Raw genomic sequence first — 18,058 nt, 5'->3', positions numbered from 1 at the left:
TAAAGCGTTCTGTCAGTGTGCTGGAGGCTTGAAAGCCAAGAGGTCCCTGCAGCGCTGATGGAGGTTCTACCTGATAGGACGGGCCTTTTTCCCCGACACCTCGTCCTGCCTGACCAGTCAACCGTTCCACTTAGACACGCGGCGCTCCCACCTCAACACTACAAAGTGCTTGGATCGAGGCGGCGGGAGGGGGTGTTTGAAGAGATGACAGCAGCTAAAATAGGGCTGGCTTTGCCGTTAAAGAGGCTTTTTGTAGTTAAAATGAGGGCCGCAGCAGGCGAGCGCTTTCCTCCAAAACATTTTGATGGATAGCCAAAAGTCCAAACTGTCCAGGGAAAAAACTTTGGAGTACTGAAACGGACCGGAGCTGCCTTTTTTTCAAAGGTATTCATAGTCTTAAAAGTACAAAGCTGCGAATTTTGTTTCAAGGTCTGAAGGCTGGAAGTCGGATCAACATCTGCATAGCAACCAGGGGGAAATGAAAAAAGCTGCTCATTTTGCAACTCATCTGACTTGGTTCATGAGATGAAGTCTTTCAGAAAGAAAACAGTTCCAACATTATGTGCAATACACTTATCGGCTTTATTTTCGTTAGAGTGAGATTGCTTTCATGTCTCTGCATTCTGTATGGACCTGGAGTCAGCTCAGCGTAAAGACTGAAAGCAGGAAGAAACAGCTTGCAAGACAAGGTACGGCCACCAACACCTCAACTTAATTAAGTATTTTCTGTTTAACCTGTACATAAACAGAAATAAAAAATGACAAATACATGCTAGACTCAAAAGTCAGTCTCTAAACGCTTTGCTCAACTACAGACAGAAGACCAACTAACTAAAACTGAGTGGTAACAATTATAGAAATGATCAAGAACCAATCCAAAGTCTTTAGGACGGCCCTTCATATTGGGGCGCTGACATGCAGAAGTTGTGTGCTTGTTGTAAATACTGGTAGCAGAAACACATGCACTCATGCTCATTTCTAATGCAGTTTACCATTTAATTGACATTTGTATGTTTATTACATGAATACAAAGTAATGAAAAGGACCACCAGGAATTGCCGTTTTTGTCCGACACTGCAGCACGAGCGTGCATGCAGAACGGCGCCCCTTTGCCAGGGCTCTTCGTTTTCTCACCCGGTAGCGGCATGGAGGAAGACAGGCGCCGGTCTGCATGTGTGCCGTAGAGTCGGTTTAGGATCGGCAAAGTTTCACTTTGGGGGCATTACGTGACCAGGCATTATCAATCCACTTGACGAGGGCGGTTTCAACCACAGGTGCTTTCCAGGTTGCACATTAGTTTTTTTATTCAAAGAAAATTACTTTCCTTTTCCCGTCACGATACCAGCACGCCAAAACAGCCTCAGGTATCCAGCTGGAAAGCAAACGATGGATAAGTATCGAGGGAGTAAAGTAAAAAACAAAACACAAATTCAATTAGTCTACCGTAGTTTCAAAATGTTTTTCCATATGTTGTAATGTATGAAAAGACCAAAAACAAACACTGCAAGAGGACTACTTGATTACTATAAGTGAATGATTTAAACAGCATGTGTATAGGAATGACTCTGTCCCATGCTTTTTGATCCATATAAGCTCACTAATCACTAAAAGTGGTTTCCACTGTATTCAACTTTTTAAAAAGGACAGCCAGAGTTGATGAGATGCTTTTCTTTTTTCCCCCAGAGCCAGGCTAGATGTGTTCCTCGGGCCTCCATGTCTGTATGCTGAACTAGCTAAACACGTTTCGTAATTTAGCTTCCTACTTAAACCCACAAACATGAGATTTAATACCAATCTTCTCATTTTACTCCCGGAAATATAACAACAAAATGTTGAGCTTTTTAGTCCACTCTGTACATTTCTCCTAACTTTTTATATTTGTCCAGGGAAACTCAACCGAGCATGCTCTTTACAAGCACCATTCGGCTGTCGGTCTCTGAGCGTCCCCGCTGGGCCAGTTCGGGGTTAAATGTCTTGTGCAAAGAACACATGGATAATAGTTGCTGGGGGAAGGGGTAGCATTATTCAGTCAGTTTCAACACACACACACACACACACACACACACACAGTACGTTTAGACACATATACCCCTTTTGGAAAAGTGGGGTGTCAGCATCTCTCACTGAAAGACAGAAAGACAAGTGATGCAATGTTTTGCCCGTCACAGTCCTAGTTGGTTGGTGTGTGTGTGTGTGTGTGGATATGTGTGTGTGTGTGTGTGTGTGTGCGTGTGTGTGTGTGTGTGTGTGGGGCTGCCAGCGGGGTAGGTGGGTGGGTGGGTTTGCGAGTGACAGGGCGAGATGGTGAGAGAGATAAATAGTCACACTGAGGGAAGCGATAATGGACTTTTCTTGTCTGCACTGTGTCGGCGTCTGCAGACGGCGAGGCCAGAGCGATGACAGACATGCTGATGTGTTTAACTGCTCTCGCTCAGAAAGCGAGAGAGGAGGAGAGACGGTGGCGACAGACAGACAGCGAGAAAGAGACAGAGAAAGAGAAAGAGAGAGAGAGAGAGAGAGAAAAAGATGCTGATGCTCTTTAACTCCCTTCCACATTGCCATTGGCAACAAGACCTACTGCGCTCTGACAGATGCATGGTAATGAAGCCCACTCGAGGTGGAAGCCGTTGCCGCCTTTTCCTCACACATTCACAGTGTCTCACTTTCTTTCCCCTTCATTCTCTCTATCACACACATGCACACACATATCTCTCCATCCTTATCACCATAAGGAATAACAGAATGAGAGTATATATATAGACGCGGTATAGTGATCAATTAAAGCAGTAGTTCCCAACCTGGAGTGGCGTCAAAGATCACAGGGAGCGCACCAGGATTCGTCTGCTTTGAGGTTGTCAAAATTAGATTTGCTCATGTATAACTAAAATCATAATAACACACTTGCTGGATAATTTATACAAAAGTCTGTATATAAAACTATTCAAAAAAATATATTTTTTTCTACTTAGTAGTAGAAATATTCTGCTTCAATTCATATTTGTTGGCGTTTAGCCTTTCAAAAAGCGGTTTATTTCGGTTGACGTATACGGAATGGATATGACGTCATGTTACTCAGACTGCAAAAATAAAAGGGGTAACTTCCTTCTACCTCCGACTCAGATGAAGCAAATATATTGATTCCTTTCAAGGAAAATATGTTTTGAACCACTGAAATAAAAAAGGTTCACACAATTGACCAAAAAACGAATTTTCTCATTTAGTTGTCTAGCCAGTATGAATTTTTCTTTTCAGGTTGTGAGACATCACTAACACAATGGAGGTGAATGGAACTTCATTCGTGGTGTTCGCAGCATTGAAACTACTTTCTATCAAAGAAATAACCCTGTGAGAATGTGGCACAGTATGTCTGTAGATTCAACTATTGTCTCTGGAAAAAGGTGTTAGATACCTTCAGTTGTTCAAGGCCTGCAGGTGAATCATCAGTACAAAAGATGAACAATTGTGTTGAAAATAACTACCTCTTTGATCAAAGTCGATGGTACAAGCCTGGGTATATAAAAAAACATATAGTATATAGCGAGGTCAACTACATTTTGATCTGAAACATGTGAAGGAAATGGATTAATACATTCAGCAATTTACATCAGTTCACTTTCAGATTCTGGGTCCGTATTGGATGAATTCAGCGGCTATGGCCTTCCTAAATTCCAACAATGGAGCTGTCTGAATTTGATACGTATTACTCTGATTCACGCCTCTGGCTGACTTCTTCTCTATAGAGAGACTACCTGCCAAAGAAGTCTGCTCCAGAAGTAAGAAAACCTTACTCGACATCATTTCGACATTTGTTATAAATAACTAAAAGTCCAGCCTAGGAACAAAACCATAGCAGGGTTCAACGTCGATGTTTTTTTCACTTCAGGGAAGTGGATCAGAAATCTACTTGCCAGATGTCAATTTTTACTTGCCCCGGGTAATCCTTATTGTTGAGTCCTGCGTAGTAACTTTAGTACGTTGTGTGTTTCAGGACTTAAGATGTCTTTTTTTAGAAACAAAGTTGAAATATTTCAAATGGGTGGGCATATCATTAATCTATAATAATAATTAGGGCTGTAAAAGTTAACACGTTAATAACACGTTAACGCAAATTTGTTTTAACGCCACTAACTTCTCTAATGCATTAACGCAACTTGCGATTTTTAGCTTTTCACGAAGGAGGTTAAATAACACTCAAACTTACTCTAGATTTTGGTGAGGAAAAACTGGCATGGCCATTTTCAAAGGGGTCCCTTGACCTCTGACCTCAAGATATGTGAATGAAAAAGAGTTCTCTGGGTACCCAGGAGTCTCCCCTTTACAGACATGCCCACTTTATGATAATCACTTGCAGTTTGGGGCAAGTCATAGTCAAATCAGCACACTGACACACTGACAGCTGTTGTTGCCTGTTGGGCTGCAGTTTGCCATGTTATGATTTGAGCATATTTTTTATGCTAAATGCAGTACCTGTGAGGGTTTCTGGACAATATTTGTCATTGTTTTGTGTTGTTAATTGATTTCCAATAATAAATATATACATACATTTGCTTAAAGCAAGCATATTTACCCACTTCCGTGTTTATATTAGTATTAAATACTTGACAAATCTCCCTTTAACATTTTGAACAGATAATAAATGTGTGATTAATTTGCGATTAATCATGGTTAACTATGTACAATCATGCAATTAATCGCGATTAAATATTTTAATTGATTGACAGCCCGAATAAAAATGTTACCTATGAAAACTTTGAACTACGGTACCAGTGGCTCTTCCGAATACGCAATGCCGTTGGGACATAAGCAGAAATGAGATGGATATCTCAAAACCTGGGCAATAAAAACTGTATGGCTGGTTACCACCAGAGATATAAGTGATAAAAGATGTGTTTAGTAAAGGGTCAGTTGAGTTAACTGACCCTTTAAAAGTTTCCTACCTAGCTCCTGTTAGGGTGAGGGTTGAGAGAAAGCAGAACAACAGAGCGAGAGAGAGTGAGAAAGGGAGAGTCTCAGTTGTCTGATCTATTGGTCACTTCATCTTCTAACTGGTTTTCCCTCGCCGTGCAGTTCGTTTGTCACTGCCAACACAGGCTCATGTCTCACTTTCCTAAGGATTTGTGTGTGTGAATGTGTGTGTGTGCGTGCCGCTAGACGGAGACAGAGACAGATGGGCCGACTCCCACTGGTTACATGTGTTTGCTCTCCGTCAGAACGCTCTGCCAAGAGGTCTGGACCTGCACGCCACCGAGGGTAATGCTCCCTCCCAGTGGCCACCGGGTTGCTAGTTCAAAACCCCGGCCTGCTGTTTCCCCGAAACTGGCACGCGGGGGTTACAGCGGCTGTACACGGACGAGGTTAGGAAAGTAATGGAAAAGTGCAAAGTGCGCTTCTCCGGAACAGATGAGAAGAAAGTTTGAGTCGGACACTTAAAGGAAAATGCTCCCTTTTCTCTATCACACACTTTGTTAATCCTAGCTGCTCAATCTACCCATCATCCCCGGCACCTAGGGATGTGACGGTGAGGACATTTTCCCATCGGTTAATAAACTTGTGACAACACCGGTGTTAGTGATTACACCGGACATTTTACAAGAAAAGACGGCGCTCAATATGTGTACCCTGCTTACTTTGATCTTTACCGTCGGGTGGCTGTGTGACTGGCCTCTCTGATCCAGCTTTTGCTGCGGGGCCGCAGGGGTCATTATTCATTGATAACACGCCGCTGATACGCCAAAATGAACTAAATGGGTTTTATTTCTGTAAAAAAAAGCAAAACGGCGGTGGGTACGTATTGTAATCGGTTTGTGCCTGACCGCCGTGTAACCCCGGTAACACCGACTACCACGACAAGTCTACCGACACCTGTACTGTATGTCAAAAACCATACAGCGACCTAGATTTAGTGACAGCCCAATCAGCCAGAAGGCCTTTTTTGTAACATAAGTGGAACTTTTTGTCCCAGCTTGAGGGTTGACATTTGCCTGTTTTATTTTTTCTCTGGCATCAGCAGAGGATTTATGATGAACAAAGAGAATGAACGCTGGATAAAGAGCTGAACTGGCCTGCAGAGCCACCGTCCAGAGGGGGAAATAGTTTTGTTTGATGGGAGTTGTGTTCTAAGCCCCGCGGCCGGCGCTGGGTTTAACATCTGCTCCTGTCACACTCAGGGACGAGGTGCACAACACTGTGAAAGAACAGCCCACTGCACACGCACACACACACACACACACACACACACACACACACACACACACACACACACTCGTATAAATGGTCAAAGACACAAAGTCCTGATATTCACCACAAATCAGCCAGTCCAGTTGCACTAGATGGCGTTATGAATGACAAATCATTTATCGTGTAATAAGAACGGCGTTCTTGCTTTTTGGCGTGTCATTTGTACGCCATGTAGTCTGCATCCGCGTACATATGCTACGCTCAGAGCTAGTAGGGGTGCAACATCACAAAACTCATGGTTCAGATTGTATCACAGTTTTGAGTTACGTATCGGATCAGCAAAAAAAAAAAGGTAGCAAATATAACTTTAAGAGAGATACAGATTGCCGATCGTCAATGAGCCATGTCGGCCGATATACAGATAGTTTTTGTTGTTGTTTTTTAATTTAAATGTTATCCTTTTTACTTAGGACTGTGGGAGGGGGCCGGTGAAAACCCACACTGACACGAGGAGAACGTCCAAAGACATGCAGGTTAGGTTAATTGTTGACTCTAAGGTGAGCGTGAATGGTTGTCTGTCTCTATGTGTCAGCCCTGTGATAGGCTGGCGACTTGTCCAGGGTGTACCCCGCCTTCGCCCAATGTCAGCTGGGATTGGATCCAGTACCCCCCCCCCGCGACCCTGAATAGCTAGATGGATCCTTTTACTTTGTTATAGTCATCTATAATGGTCATTTGCATAAAAACACACAGTTAAAATGATTAGGAAATAAAAGATTGTATTTTTACTGATAAAAAAAATCTTGGCATTAGTAGTTTTAATAATGTATTACAAGCTGCTCAGAGCTAGTGTTAGGAAGTTAAACAGGTCATTATTCCCTCTCTATTATGTATATTTTATTGCTGTGAAATAATTTCCTTCAAACAACTGTTTTTATTCAATTTTCTCCCCAAAAACTACATTTTACAAGATTACATTTGAACACATCATGATAATGTTTTAATTTACCTTCGCCCAATATCCATCGTCAGGGATCGGCGACTAGAAAGCGCTAATACAGATCTCCCGATTGCATATTTTTACTGAATATCATCCAACAAGGGTTAGCAGTAAAACTTTATTTCACAATATGATGGTTAAGCTATGTAATCAATCCGCTGTTCACTTGCGTACTGAACGGTGGGAGGGGATCCGTACAGATCACTGATCAACTAAGGTCTGTAACTAAACGAAAAGGTGCATGAATGACACGATAATGCACAATGCATTTAGTGTGCAGTAAGAACGGTGTTCTTGCTTTTGGCGTGTCGTGTGTACGCCACGTAGTCTGTACTGACTGCAATGTAAACGCATCCACGTAAATACGCTACGCTCAGAGCTAGTGACGTAGAATAAAAAGTGAGTACGACTGCTTACGGCAGGTGGGAGGGGAGGTGGATGGGTCAAACAAACACAGACAGTGACGTGTCTTCCATACTTCTATTACATTGTTTCATACGTCTTTTGCTTACTTATTTTAAGCCCAACCATGATGTTTTTCCTAAACCTAACTAAGTGGTTTTGTTGCCTAAACCTAACTGCGGACGTTACCATAGTTTTGTTGTGTGGTGTAAAAATAATGCAAATGAGGCATACAAATGACACACGAAATGCAAAAATGCATCCTCATGACACGTGTAATGTCATGCTATTTATACGCCTTCCCATGAGATTGTGTTGAATCAGCTAATTGAACCAGAAATTAAGTTCCACTCAGCCCTGCTGTGATGAAACACTCACAAACACAGTTGCTCACCGCTTCCTGTGAAGTGACACAGCTTGACCCTGGACTCTGAGAGTAATATGATGTAACCAGCGATGCAGAGTGTAAATAAAGCGCGGGTAAACACCTCACCTACTATCAGTTTGACTCGGTGAATTATGTTAGACTACAAACGGAAGTTCTAGTTCTAGTTCAACTATCTCCTTCAAACCAAGGACAGATGCTCAAAGTAAGATTTGAGACGACATCAAATTAAACATGTTCCTCAGGAACGAGTTTAAATTAAAAAAGGCTATTTTCAGTTTTGCCATATGGGATGTGAAAAACGCCTCAAAGCTGGGTATCATAGCACCGCTCTGACGGAGTGTCATTACTCCGAGCTCGCATCTGGACACTTTGTTTTACGGAGCTGACAAGTGTGAAGTGTTATAAATTCAGTTATCTTGCACGTCTTTGCGTCAGCTCACACGAATGTGGTTTTGTGGTGTTAGAATCAAGCTGGAGCGTTCGTGTTTGGGAAGAAATACAAACGCGGGTGTTCAAATAGAGCTGCACCTTCCAGAGCATCGATGGGATCTCTCAGAGTATGTGTGTCTGTGAACAGAGGGTGTGTTTTCTGGGGTGTCTCTCAGTTATAGTTACAGCAGCAGTCCAGTTCACCAGGAGCCTCGGGCTTTCTCCAAGGTGGTGTCATCACCTTTAATACGCCTCTGTTTAGCCCTGAAGACACACACACACACACAGCTACACAGACAAACACACATGCATTTAGACAGACACACATTTATTTGCTGGTAAACAAGTGGAAGCACACACAACAACAAGAACACAGTCAAACAGGAGAAAAGCCTCACTGTGTGGACAGAGTTGCAGTCGGCTCGCCGTGTGCGTTGCCGAGCAAAAGCAAAGCATCCCATTGTTGTGTGAAACAGTTATGCAAAAGTAAAGTGCTCTACCTGCTCTGAACAAATTATGTTTTCACTACAAACAGGAAAAAAAACGGACAGATGGTAGCATGAACGATGTCTCAGTAAACAGGAAACAGAGAGGAATCGGTCGCCAGAGTGTAAACAAGCAGGTGGGCAACGGATTTAATCATTTTCCAGGACCGTGTGTGCGAGTTTGGTGTGCGTTTCCGCAGCTGTCAATTAAGCCGGCAAGCCGTTCGAATCCTGGAAGGTGAGCGAAAACGAGGAGAACCTGGGTAAAGGTGGTTTCCATGGCAACCGCTGCACTTGAAGCACTTTCCCCCTGCTGTACCCATTTCACCTTTTTTTGCCTGCGGTGATGGTTTCCACACTGCGCAGCCAAGAAAGATTTCCTGCTAAGTGATAACAAAGAACTGCAGTGAGGAAACCTGATGCATGGGAAAGGCGCCGCAGAGATGACAGCAATGACAAGCTATATTCCTGAGGATGAAACGGCATTCACGTGCCAGGTGGGAGAGGAGGGGGAGGCAAAATGGAGCGTGTGATAAGGAGATCCATCAGCGGGCTGTAATCACAGGCTCATCGGGGCGAATTGTGTTCAAGTCACGAAAACACTCCTCCTGTTATCCATTTATTGCAACAAATGATTGCACCATTATTTTAACCGCTCTGCTCCGAAGGCAAAAATCAATGCAAACATGCTAAAGGTTTCACCGGCAGTGTAAACTGTAAATGCCCCCCATGGGTGTCCGAGCACACGGTCAGAGAATCTCTCATCCTCTACTTAGCTGAAATGTTCTTTTCTGTGTGTTGTTTTTGAGAGTTTAATTGATGCCTGTTGTGGATGCTTGCGTTGTGAGAACAGGAGCTGTGTGTGTACGCGGGATGCATTCCAGTGTGCATGTGTGTGCGCAGATGGCGCCAGCCAATTAGAGAGGGAAAGTGGAAGGGGAGTCATTAGTGCGCAATTAGCTCTGATTGCTTCAACATTGTTTTGGTGGGCTGCAGCGCTCTGTGAAATGACCAAATGCTTTTTGTCCCGGCCGGGCCTCCTGCTCTGGACCTTCCACCGCCGCTGGTGCTCGCCGTCATGGCAGCCGGAGGGGAAACGGGAACAGGCAGCGAGAACCGTGAACATATCTGCCGTTGTCATTAAGCTTTTCGTCTCCTCACTCTGTTGATCTCTTTCTCACCTCCTCGCTTTGTCTCTGCCGTTGCTCTTGCTCAATATTTGCCTGATCCAATATCTCTGCCTCTCTGTTTCGCTCCCCATGTGTCGACTTTTTCACTTAACTCTACTTCAGCAAGTCTATTTTTCCCCACTGTCTATTTCACTTACTCATTGCAACTCTGACTCTATTCGTTCCTCGGCTGTCTCATGAATGCCATTTGCTTTTTCTTGCCTTTTTACCTTGAGTGTTATGTTTATTTATGTCTTATTTTTTAAATAATGTCAGCACTTGACGTTATTGAGCACTTCTTATTCAGCCTAATTCTGTCGGCAGAAGAATCTCTTATTCATTAGCATTCATTTTAGGGCTAAAAAATGTATCAAAATTTTATCAAAATCGCAATATGACCTACTGCAATTTTCAAATCACAATATTTGTTAAAGTGTGTCAAAATGCCATTTTTAATTAAATATTGTCGTGCTGCAGAGATGTCCTGGCCTACAGATCATATCATATCACATACAGATCATATACAGACACAAAAATCACACCATAATCCTTTTAATATGTTCTTCAATGAAAATGAGAATAATGATGTAAAATCCCTCTAATATTGCAAATTGCAATTGCAATATCTGTCAAAATTATAGCAGCCCTAATTAATTTGTAAGAAAACCCAAAGAAAAAAAACCCCTTGGATATGCCATTTAGGTGCAAAGATTAACCAATACATTTTGGAAAACTGAGACAAAGAGTCAGAGATTTGGCTACATCGATATAGAACCACAGAGCTGACCAAATTTCTCAACGACGTTAGCATTAGCATCTCATGCTACTTCTAACTGGCCCTCCACCTGGTTGAAGGCGGCTAACTGTCAACAGTTCACCTGTGTGCTGTTTTATTTACACGCACACGCCAGTAGTATTTTTAGTCACACTTTTATTATTAAAAGACTAGTCTAACATTTTTGGTAAATGTGTTTATTTGCTTTCATATCGAGTGTTAAAGCGACAAGACACCACTCTCATATCTGTGTATTAAATAGGAAGCTACAGCCAGGGTATGATAGCTTAGCTTAGCATACAGAAGGGAAACAGCTAGCCTGGCTCTGTCCAAAGATAAAAAAAAAATAAAAAAAATCCTCCAGAAGTCACTGGTCCCAGACCATGAACTGTATAAAAGAAGTGGACGAAGTCACCGTAACGTCACCCATTGGTTTGTGGACTGCCATGTTGAAGCCTCGAATTCGGCATTTTGGCCTTCGCCATCTTGGTTATTTGCAACCAGAAGGGCCGTGAGAGGGTGGAGCTTAGTACAATAAGACATTTTTAGGTGACCAAAAAGGTTCAAATAACTTAATGGACAACGCCGTGGTAGCGACCTGGTAGTCACGAGGTAGCCACGCCCTAAAGCATCCCCTGCTTTATGGTCTATTTGACTCTAAATGGGACCATAATTTAGTAAATGAACATCATGATGTATTGAAGAAGACTTGAAACTAGCGATTGAGACCATAAGCTCATGTTTACAATGTTTACTGAGGTAATAAATCAAGTGAGAAGTAGGCTCATTTTCTCATAGACTTCTATACAATCAGACTTCTTTTTGCAACCAGAGGAGTCGCCCCCCTTCATATTTAATGCACAGACATGAGAGTGATATCAATTTTCTCGTCTAACTCTCGACAAGAAACGTGTGTAGGCCTTTTCCCAAAATGTAGATTTCTTCCTGTAAAAATATTGAGTCAAATAAGCAGTGCATCACAGTTTATTGTTTTGTTGTACTGGATTGTGAGACCACATACTGTATAGATACATGTTGAATCATCCGAGAGGGAGATACACACCACTAAAACACCACAATGTGAATACATGATTCATGCAACTCATTAAAATGATTTTTCTTTTCTGCACCTAAAGGCCGGCCAGACCTACACGGCCATTTACACCCTCATTTGTAAAATTTGGCCATTTGATAAAAGATTGCATTTATCACTGTGGCTCGGATCAATAGTACTCTTGTGAGGAGAGGGGTTAGGCAGCAAGGACACAGTATGATAAATTGGGGAAATATATGAAAGTACAGAAACTGTTATTGGAAAAAAAGATAAATATCCACAAGGGTGTAATTTGACTGTTTCTGTTATATTCACAGGTATCATTTTAAAAACGTATTAAGAGCTAAAGCAATTGTTATACTGGAGACATCCTTGAAATCCGTACTTATATTCAAATTTGAGTGTAATCTTGGAGGCTGTTTAGGAAGCTGCAGTAATATCAAAGATTTTACTGTACCTTCGAGTGTGTGTGTGTGTGTGTGTGTGTGTGTGTGTGTGTGTGTGTGTGTGTGTCGGGGCTCGGCAGAGGCACAGTTCTCTTGAGAGAGCAAGAGTTGAAAACGACAGGGAGCCTCAGCGCTGGGGTAAATTTAGGATGCTCAACAAGAAGCTGCCTCATTCTCTGCCTCTATTTCCGTCTCTCTCGCCTTCTTCTCTCTTTCTTGTCGTTCACGCACTCTATATCTCCATCACACCAGGTCCCCTTCTGTCTCCTTCAGAGTCGGTTGCTTCTCGGTGGGATAGGGTGTAAAGTGTTGATTGGTACCATGCTGGCAAATGGCGGGAGATTGGAGGTAGCCCGCTGATGCGAGCTCATGTTGAGCCCACACCCCCTTTCGGCCCGGTCTGGCAGGAACAAAAGAGATGAAGCGATGGCGGGAGGGCTGGCGGACCAAATTAAAAATGAAATGAAATGCCACTTAGTGAGAGAGGCACTTTGAGCTTGTGTTTATTGATGCTATAGACGCAAATAGCTGTTTTGTTTTTAGCGTCACTTGTCGGGGCATCTTCCAGCCCACAGACGGTTTGTTTGGGCCGAAATTGTTTTTTATTGCTTTTGAGTGATTGGATTGCAATTAAAGTTATTTTCCATCAGTGCTAAAAAATTGAAAGGAAGGACTTTTGGCTTAACTGACCTTTCAATTCCAAGGAGACACATACATACAAGATGGTTTTGAGCAGGAAGTGGAGGAACAGAGGGTCAAATGGATAGATGGTGGCCCAGGAGGTATCGTAGCAAGGAACACGTCAAGGGACATGAGGCTTTATGGTTTCATCGGTCCCCTGTGGTTTCTGTAATGAGAGACAAGGGGGGGGGAGGGTCGAGAGGACAAACTGGAGAGAAAGTGGTTAGACACACCTTTATAGGAACAGACCGGTCTTCTAAAAGTGACTTTCCCATACAACGAAACTGCATTGTGAATAACGTTTCGAGGGAAAAGTATCCTGTCACGGTTTGTTTTTACATATCACAAATACGTTTGTATGATAGTCCGGGGAACTCCCAGCCCCTTGTCATTCCCAGGGCGTCAAATACCGAGGCTTTGTCACGGCCATCGGCGTTCAATGAAACGCACCGGCCGGTCCAGTAACTACAATGTAAACCCATCCGCGGCAACAGTAAATGCTCATAGAAAGTGCACCGGGAATGACTGTAGTGACGTAGTTTAAAGAGCGGAAAGACACACACAACAACAAATACAGTTTTTTTTTATCCAGGAGGCCACTGTTCGTGTCATGTTACAATCAGCTGTTCATTGGCGTCCCATGTTCACAACGTTCATTTTCACTGTTGTTCAGTGTCATTTTCACTTTACAAACGTAGTAGTTTTAAGGCCAATCATGTCGTTCTGTCCTAAACCTAACTATAGTGGTTTTGTTGCCTAATCCTAACAAAGAGGCGGTATGTGACGAGTTGGGGTGAGAACGTGTTGGAACTCCGCATACAATGGAGGTCGGAGTGGTGAATGAGTCAAACAACACAAACTTTCGCCCAGGAGACCGCTGTTTGTATCCCTGTGTTCAATTATTTCAATCGTGTTTTTTTTACTAAACCTAATCAAGTAGTTTTGTTGTGTTTTTATTTACAACCTTAGCTAAGTATTTAAAACTGTTTAAAAGTAAAAGTTTAAGTTAAAAGTAATGCGGGAGAAAATAAGTTTCCCTCGAAACATAATTGCGAATGCAGTTTAGTTGTATGAGAACATCATTTTGTAGGAGACAGGGTTGTATAGGTAGGTACAAGAAGTTGGTTTTGATGTGATCTTTGTTCCCGAATCGCAGTTAATAACTTTGGCATTTCATATTTTTTTTTCCTGTTTCTTACATTTTCCGTGCAAATTAAATTAGCAAGGCAAACTGTTAGTTCGATGGATTTCAATTTCTGTTTTGGTACAGGAACTAGAATGTACATTTCTGCAGATTTCGGGGGTTTTCTCGTGATGTGACTCTCATAACACAGTAGTCTATTTGTTATCCACTGTGTGGTACTCAGTAGGCTGTTCTCATACACTGTTCGTAACTATACCTACGAAAAGTAATGAACTGTCATTCGTGTATATATATATTGGCAACATGTGCAGTGTTACGTCATGCCAATAAAGCCATTTGAATATACCACAAAATCCATTCGTGTGTAATTCACGTAATCGGGAACCATGAAATAAAGAGTGCCGAACGCCGCGTAGGGAGGTGGTCGTGGTCGATGGGTTGGTCAAAAAATAACAGACTTTCGCCCAGGACACCGGCGTTCATATCCTGTGTTAAAACCTGACGTCAACGTTGATTTACTGTCACGTACGTTACGTACTTGAATAGCGCCACTTCCATAGTTATTTTAAGCCAAACCACGATCTTTTCCTAACTAAGTAGTTTTGTTGCCTAAACCCTAAGGACGTTTTTCCCTGTGAAGACGGGAGTTTATTTTGAAAAGACTGTAAGCATATTATGAGCAGAAATTGACACACGTTGCTGGACATTCATAGGAAAACAAACGAAAAAGGAGGAATAACTTTTTCCTAAGATATCATACGAACCGTGTGAGAATACGTTGTCCTCAGTCATTCAATAAGTGCTCCTTTTTGATGGTCAAGAAAGTTTGAAGATTTCTTGGAAATTGTCAACATGTATGGAGGAGCCTATACACTTTATGTTGGTGATTCTTTCAATTTGTCACCATATGTATATATACACATACATATCACATGATCGGCTTTCGGAGCCTCCCTCTCAATGAGATCTCTGCCCTATTCCCGTGTTCTCACAAGGCCCGAGCAGCCACATTAAAGGTGAAACCACCCACAGAAGATAAGTGATTTGAACCAACTAGGTGTGAAAAAGCCTTAAATGACGTCCGTAAATGTGCCAAATGCTGCCAGGGACGCGAGCGCACGCCACCTCTACGCACCCAGAACACAGAGCCAGAGGCAGAAACATGAGGATTTGCTAAATGTCAAGTGACTCAGAGGGGTGTGTGACTTTTTCCTCCATTTTTCTAGCGAGTAGACAGTGCATGATGAGAAAAAGGCTTTGCGTGTTTCTGCAGTGAAAAGAACAGAGGATGGGGAGAAAGGAGTTATGGAGGACAAGTAAGCTTGTTGAACTCGTTGCCAGTTTCTCTCTCTCTCTCTCTCTCGTTGAGGAAAGATTAGCTGGTGCGCCATAAAGGTCACAATGGTGTAGTCCTCTCTGGCGGTGTCAGCCATGGGATTGGATTGGCCGGCCTTCAAAGGGAGGGATTACCATCGAGCCGGAAGCTAAAAGTAACCCAGCGCTGACGGCCCAGTTTGCAGCCAAATGACAAATTACAGCTGGTCCGGTTTAGGTCTGTGGGCCAGGAACGAGCGTGTGTGTGTGTGTGTGTGTGTGTGTGTGTGTGTTTATAGTGCTGCTGCAGACAGAGGCTCCTCGAAGCTGGCGGAGTTCTTACTCCATTATACAGACGAGTGCCTCTATTCTCTCCCTGTCTCCACTTCACACACAGTGCACACACACCCAGAGTTGAAGTCCGCATGACTCCGCCACCCTCCGCCTCCAGGACAAAGACATCAAGACACAAACGCACACACATACACACACACACCTCTAATCTCTGACATGCAAGCAGACGTGCCCTTCAAAACCAAAGGAAGTGGAGCAGATGAGACAAAGACGGACACGGCGGCGGCGATGCTACATGCAGCCACAGGAGACGCAGAGGTAACCCAACCCGTCCCTGTTTATTCCTATTCATCGCCCTGCTGTCAGCCACCGCAGCCTGACCTTGGCTTTGTATATCTACATTGCATAGAAAGTCATGAAGCTGACAAGATCTTTGAAGATAAATATACAGTATTCACAAACGTGCAGTGTAAAAGCAATCAGCGAGGCAGATGAATAGATGAAGGAGGGGATCTGTGAGGATGCAGGGAAAGGTTATCTGAAGCAAACCGCTGCTAATTGTCACAGCAAATTTGCGCTAATTGTATTTATTTGCCCGTTGCCCTTCTCCGGCTCATTGACCGCCTGTGTAACGGTTGAGCACCTGCGACCAGGTTCATTCCCCGGTCAAAGCTTCCTCTCCTCGTCCTCGGGGTCCCTCTGTCAATGCCTGTTCAGGGGACGCCTGAGTGAGCAGCCGTTGCCTTGACACTGTTAAGAACTGCTGAAAAATCACGAAGTTAGATCCACTCGCCATGATCCCTGACTTTTCTGGATTTCTACTGGAGCACAGTGTCTCTTTATAAATCCGTCCTCTGGCTATATACTTACAGGGTTCACTGGGGAACACGATAGATAAATGAGCAACAAATGTACACTTTGTTTGTGTAGCACTTTTCAGAACAAAGTGCTTTTACATGCAAGAATTCACTAATGGATAAAAACAGTGCAAAAATTAGGATGAATGGCAGACAGAGGATGCTATACTTTGTCCTATAAATGCACAAACATGCAAACTGTCTGACTTAATTATGAAAAAAAAACATTAAAAACTGTATATGGTTACAGGCTATTCCCAAACCCACACTCCCAGTAAACCAACCCCGACTGTAATCCACAATAATACTCAAATTAGCTCATTACAATTCATTCATGTGGGATGTGCAGAATATATTAGCTTTCAAATAAAATGATTTGAACATTATGCTGGCTTTACTGCAAACGCTTCCCCTTTGGGAGGGTTTATATTGTAAAAATAAATTGTGTTAACACCCGTCTATAGATATGTGCAATGAGCAGTGACTTAAATATTACTTTTCAGAGGCAGAGGAGAATGGCATTAAAGCTACTGCAGGTGAACCAGGTCATCCATGTAATTTGTGCATAAAGCTCACAAAGTACACACTACAGGTTTCAAAAGGCAAAATGGTAAAAGGAGGGCATTACATCTTAAAAAATAGCCATCTGTGTCACCATTTGCTACTGTGTCCAAATGTTGATTGCCATCAAAGTTAGATTACCAACCTGGGAAAGTGGACAACTGTCTCCGTGGCCCCAGAATGAGTCAATTTGAAAATTTGTCACTGCACTTTCAAAGCACAATATCAACTCACAAGTTAAGGGCCTTAAAGGGATAGTTTGGGTGTTTTCAAGTGGGGTTGTATGAGGTACTTATCCATAGTAGGTGTATTACTTAGAGTAGATGATGCTTGGCGCTCTCCCAGTTTGGAGAAACAGACAGGAGTACCAGCATGGGAGCAAAGTGAGCCTTCCTTTTAGGTGGCTAAAATAACGTTTTCCTGCCGGCCCCGTCCACAGCACAGTATTTACTGCTTTTCTCCGGTGCTCCTGTCTGTCACTACGTGTCAAGATGCAGTCTCGAAAATGTACAGGTTTGTAGGTGAGATCAAAATGAATATCGAGTTCAAAGATGGGCGTGGTCCAAGCAAGGGGGGCGAATGGGCCATTGCCCGCCCCCAGATTTACAGGCCCACTTTACGCCCCTGGCTTGACATGGCGTCACCAAACTTTACAGGCGTGTAGTTGAGATCAAAAAAGAAAGCAGAGTTTGACAATGGTTGTGATCCATAGACTGTATATAAGAAGTGGACGTAGTCACCGTGACCTCACCCATTAGTTTGTGGACTGCCATTTTGAGCCTTGAGTTCGGCATTTTGGCCGTCGTCATCTTTGTATTTGTCTGTCGCCATGTTGGTCTTTTGTAACCAGAAGTGACACGAGAGGGTTGAGCTAAGTACAAC

General features: G+C 43.0%; 1 long non-coding RNA gene across 4 annotated transcripts in view; it reads left to right on the top strand.

Moving 5' to 3' along the window:
- Positions 1-18,058, top strand: part of LOC119503939 — a 107,311-nt gene that overhangs the window by 36,228 nt on the left and 53,025 nt on the right. For all 4 annotated transcript variants that reach the window (XR_005210416.1, XR_005210415.1, XR_005210417.1 and 1 more), the window contains one exon: positions 6,648-6,710. This is a non-coding gene — a long non-coding RNA (uncharacterized LOC119503939). The remainder of the gene's footprint in view (positions 1-6,647; positions 6,711-18,058) is intronic.

This window comes from Sebastes umbrosus, chromosome 15, assembly GCF_015220745.1.
Source record: "Sebastes umbrosus isolate fSebUmb1 chromosome 15, fSebUmb1.pri, whole genome shotgun sequence".
In the NCBI taxonomy this organism is placed as follows: domain Eukaryota; kingdom Metazoa; phylum Chordata; class Actinopteri; order Perciformes; family Sebastidae; genus Sebastes; species Sebastes umbrosus.
The sequence above is the reverse complement of the archived record's forward strand: the minus strand, read 5'-3'. Positions and strand labels throughout refer to the sequence as shown.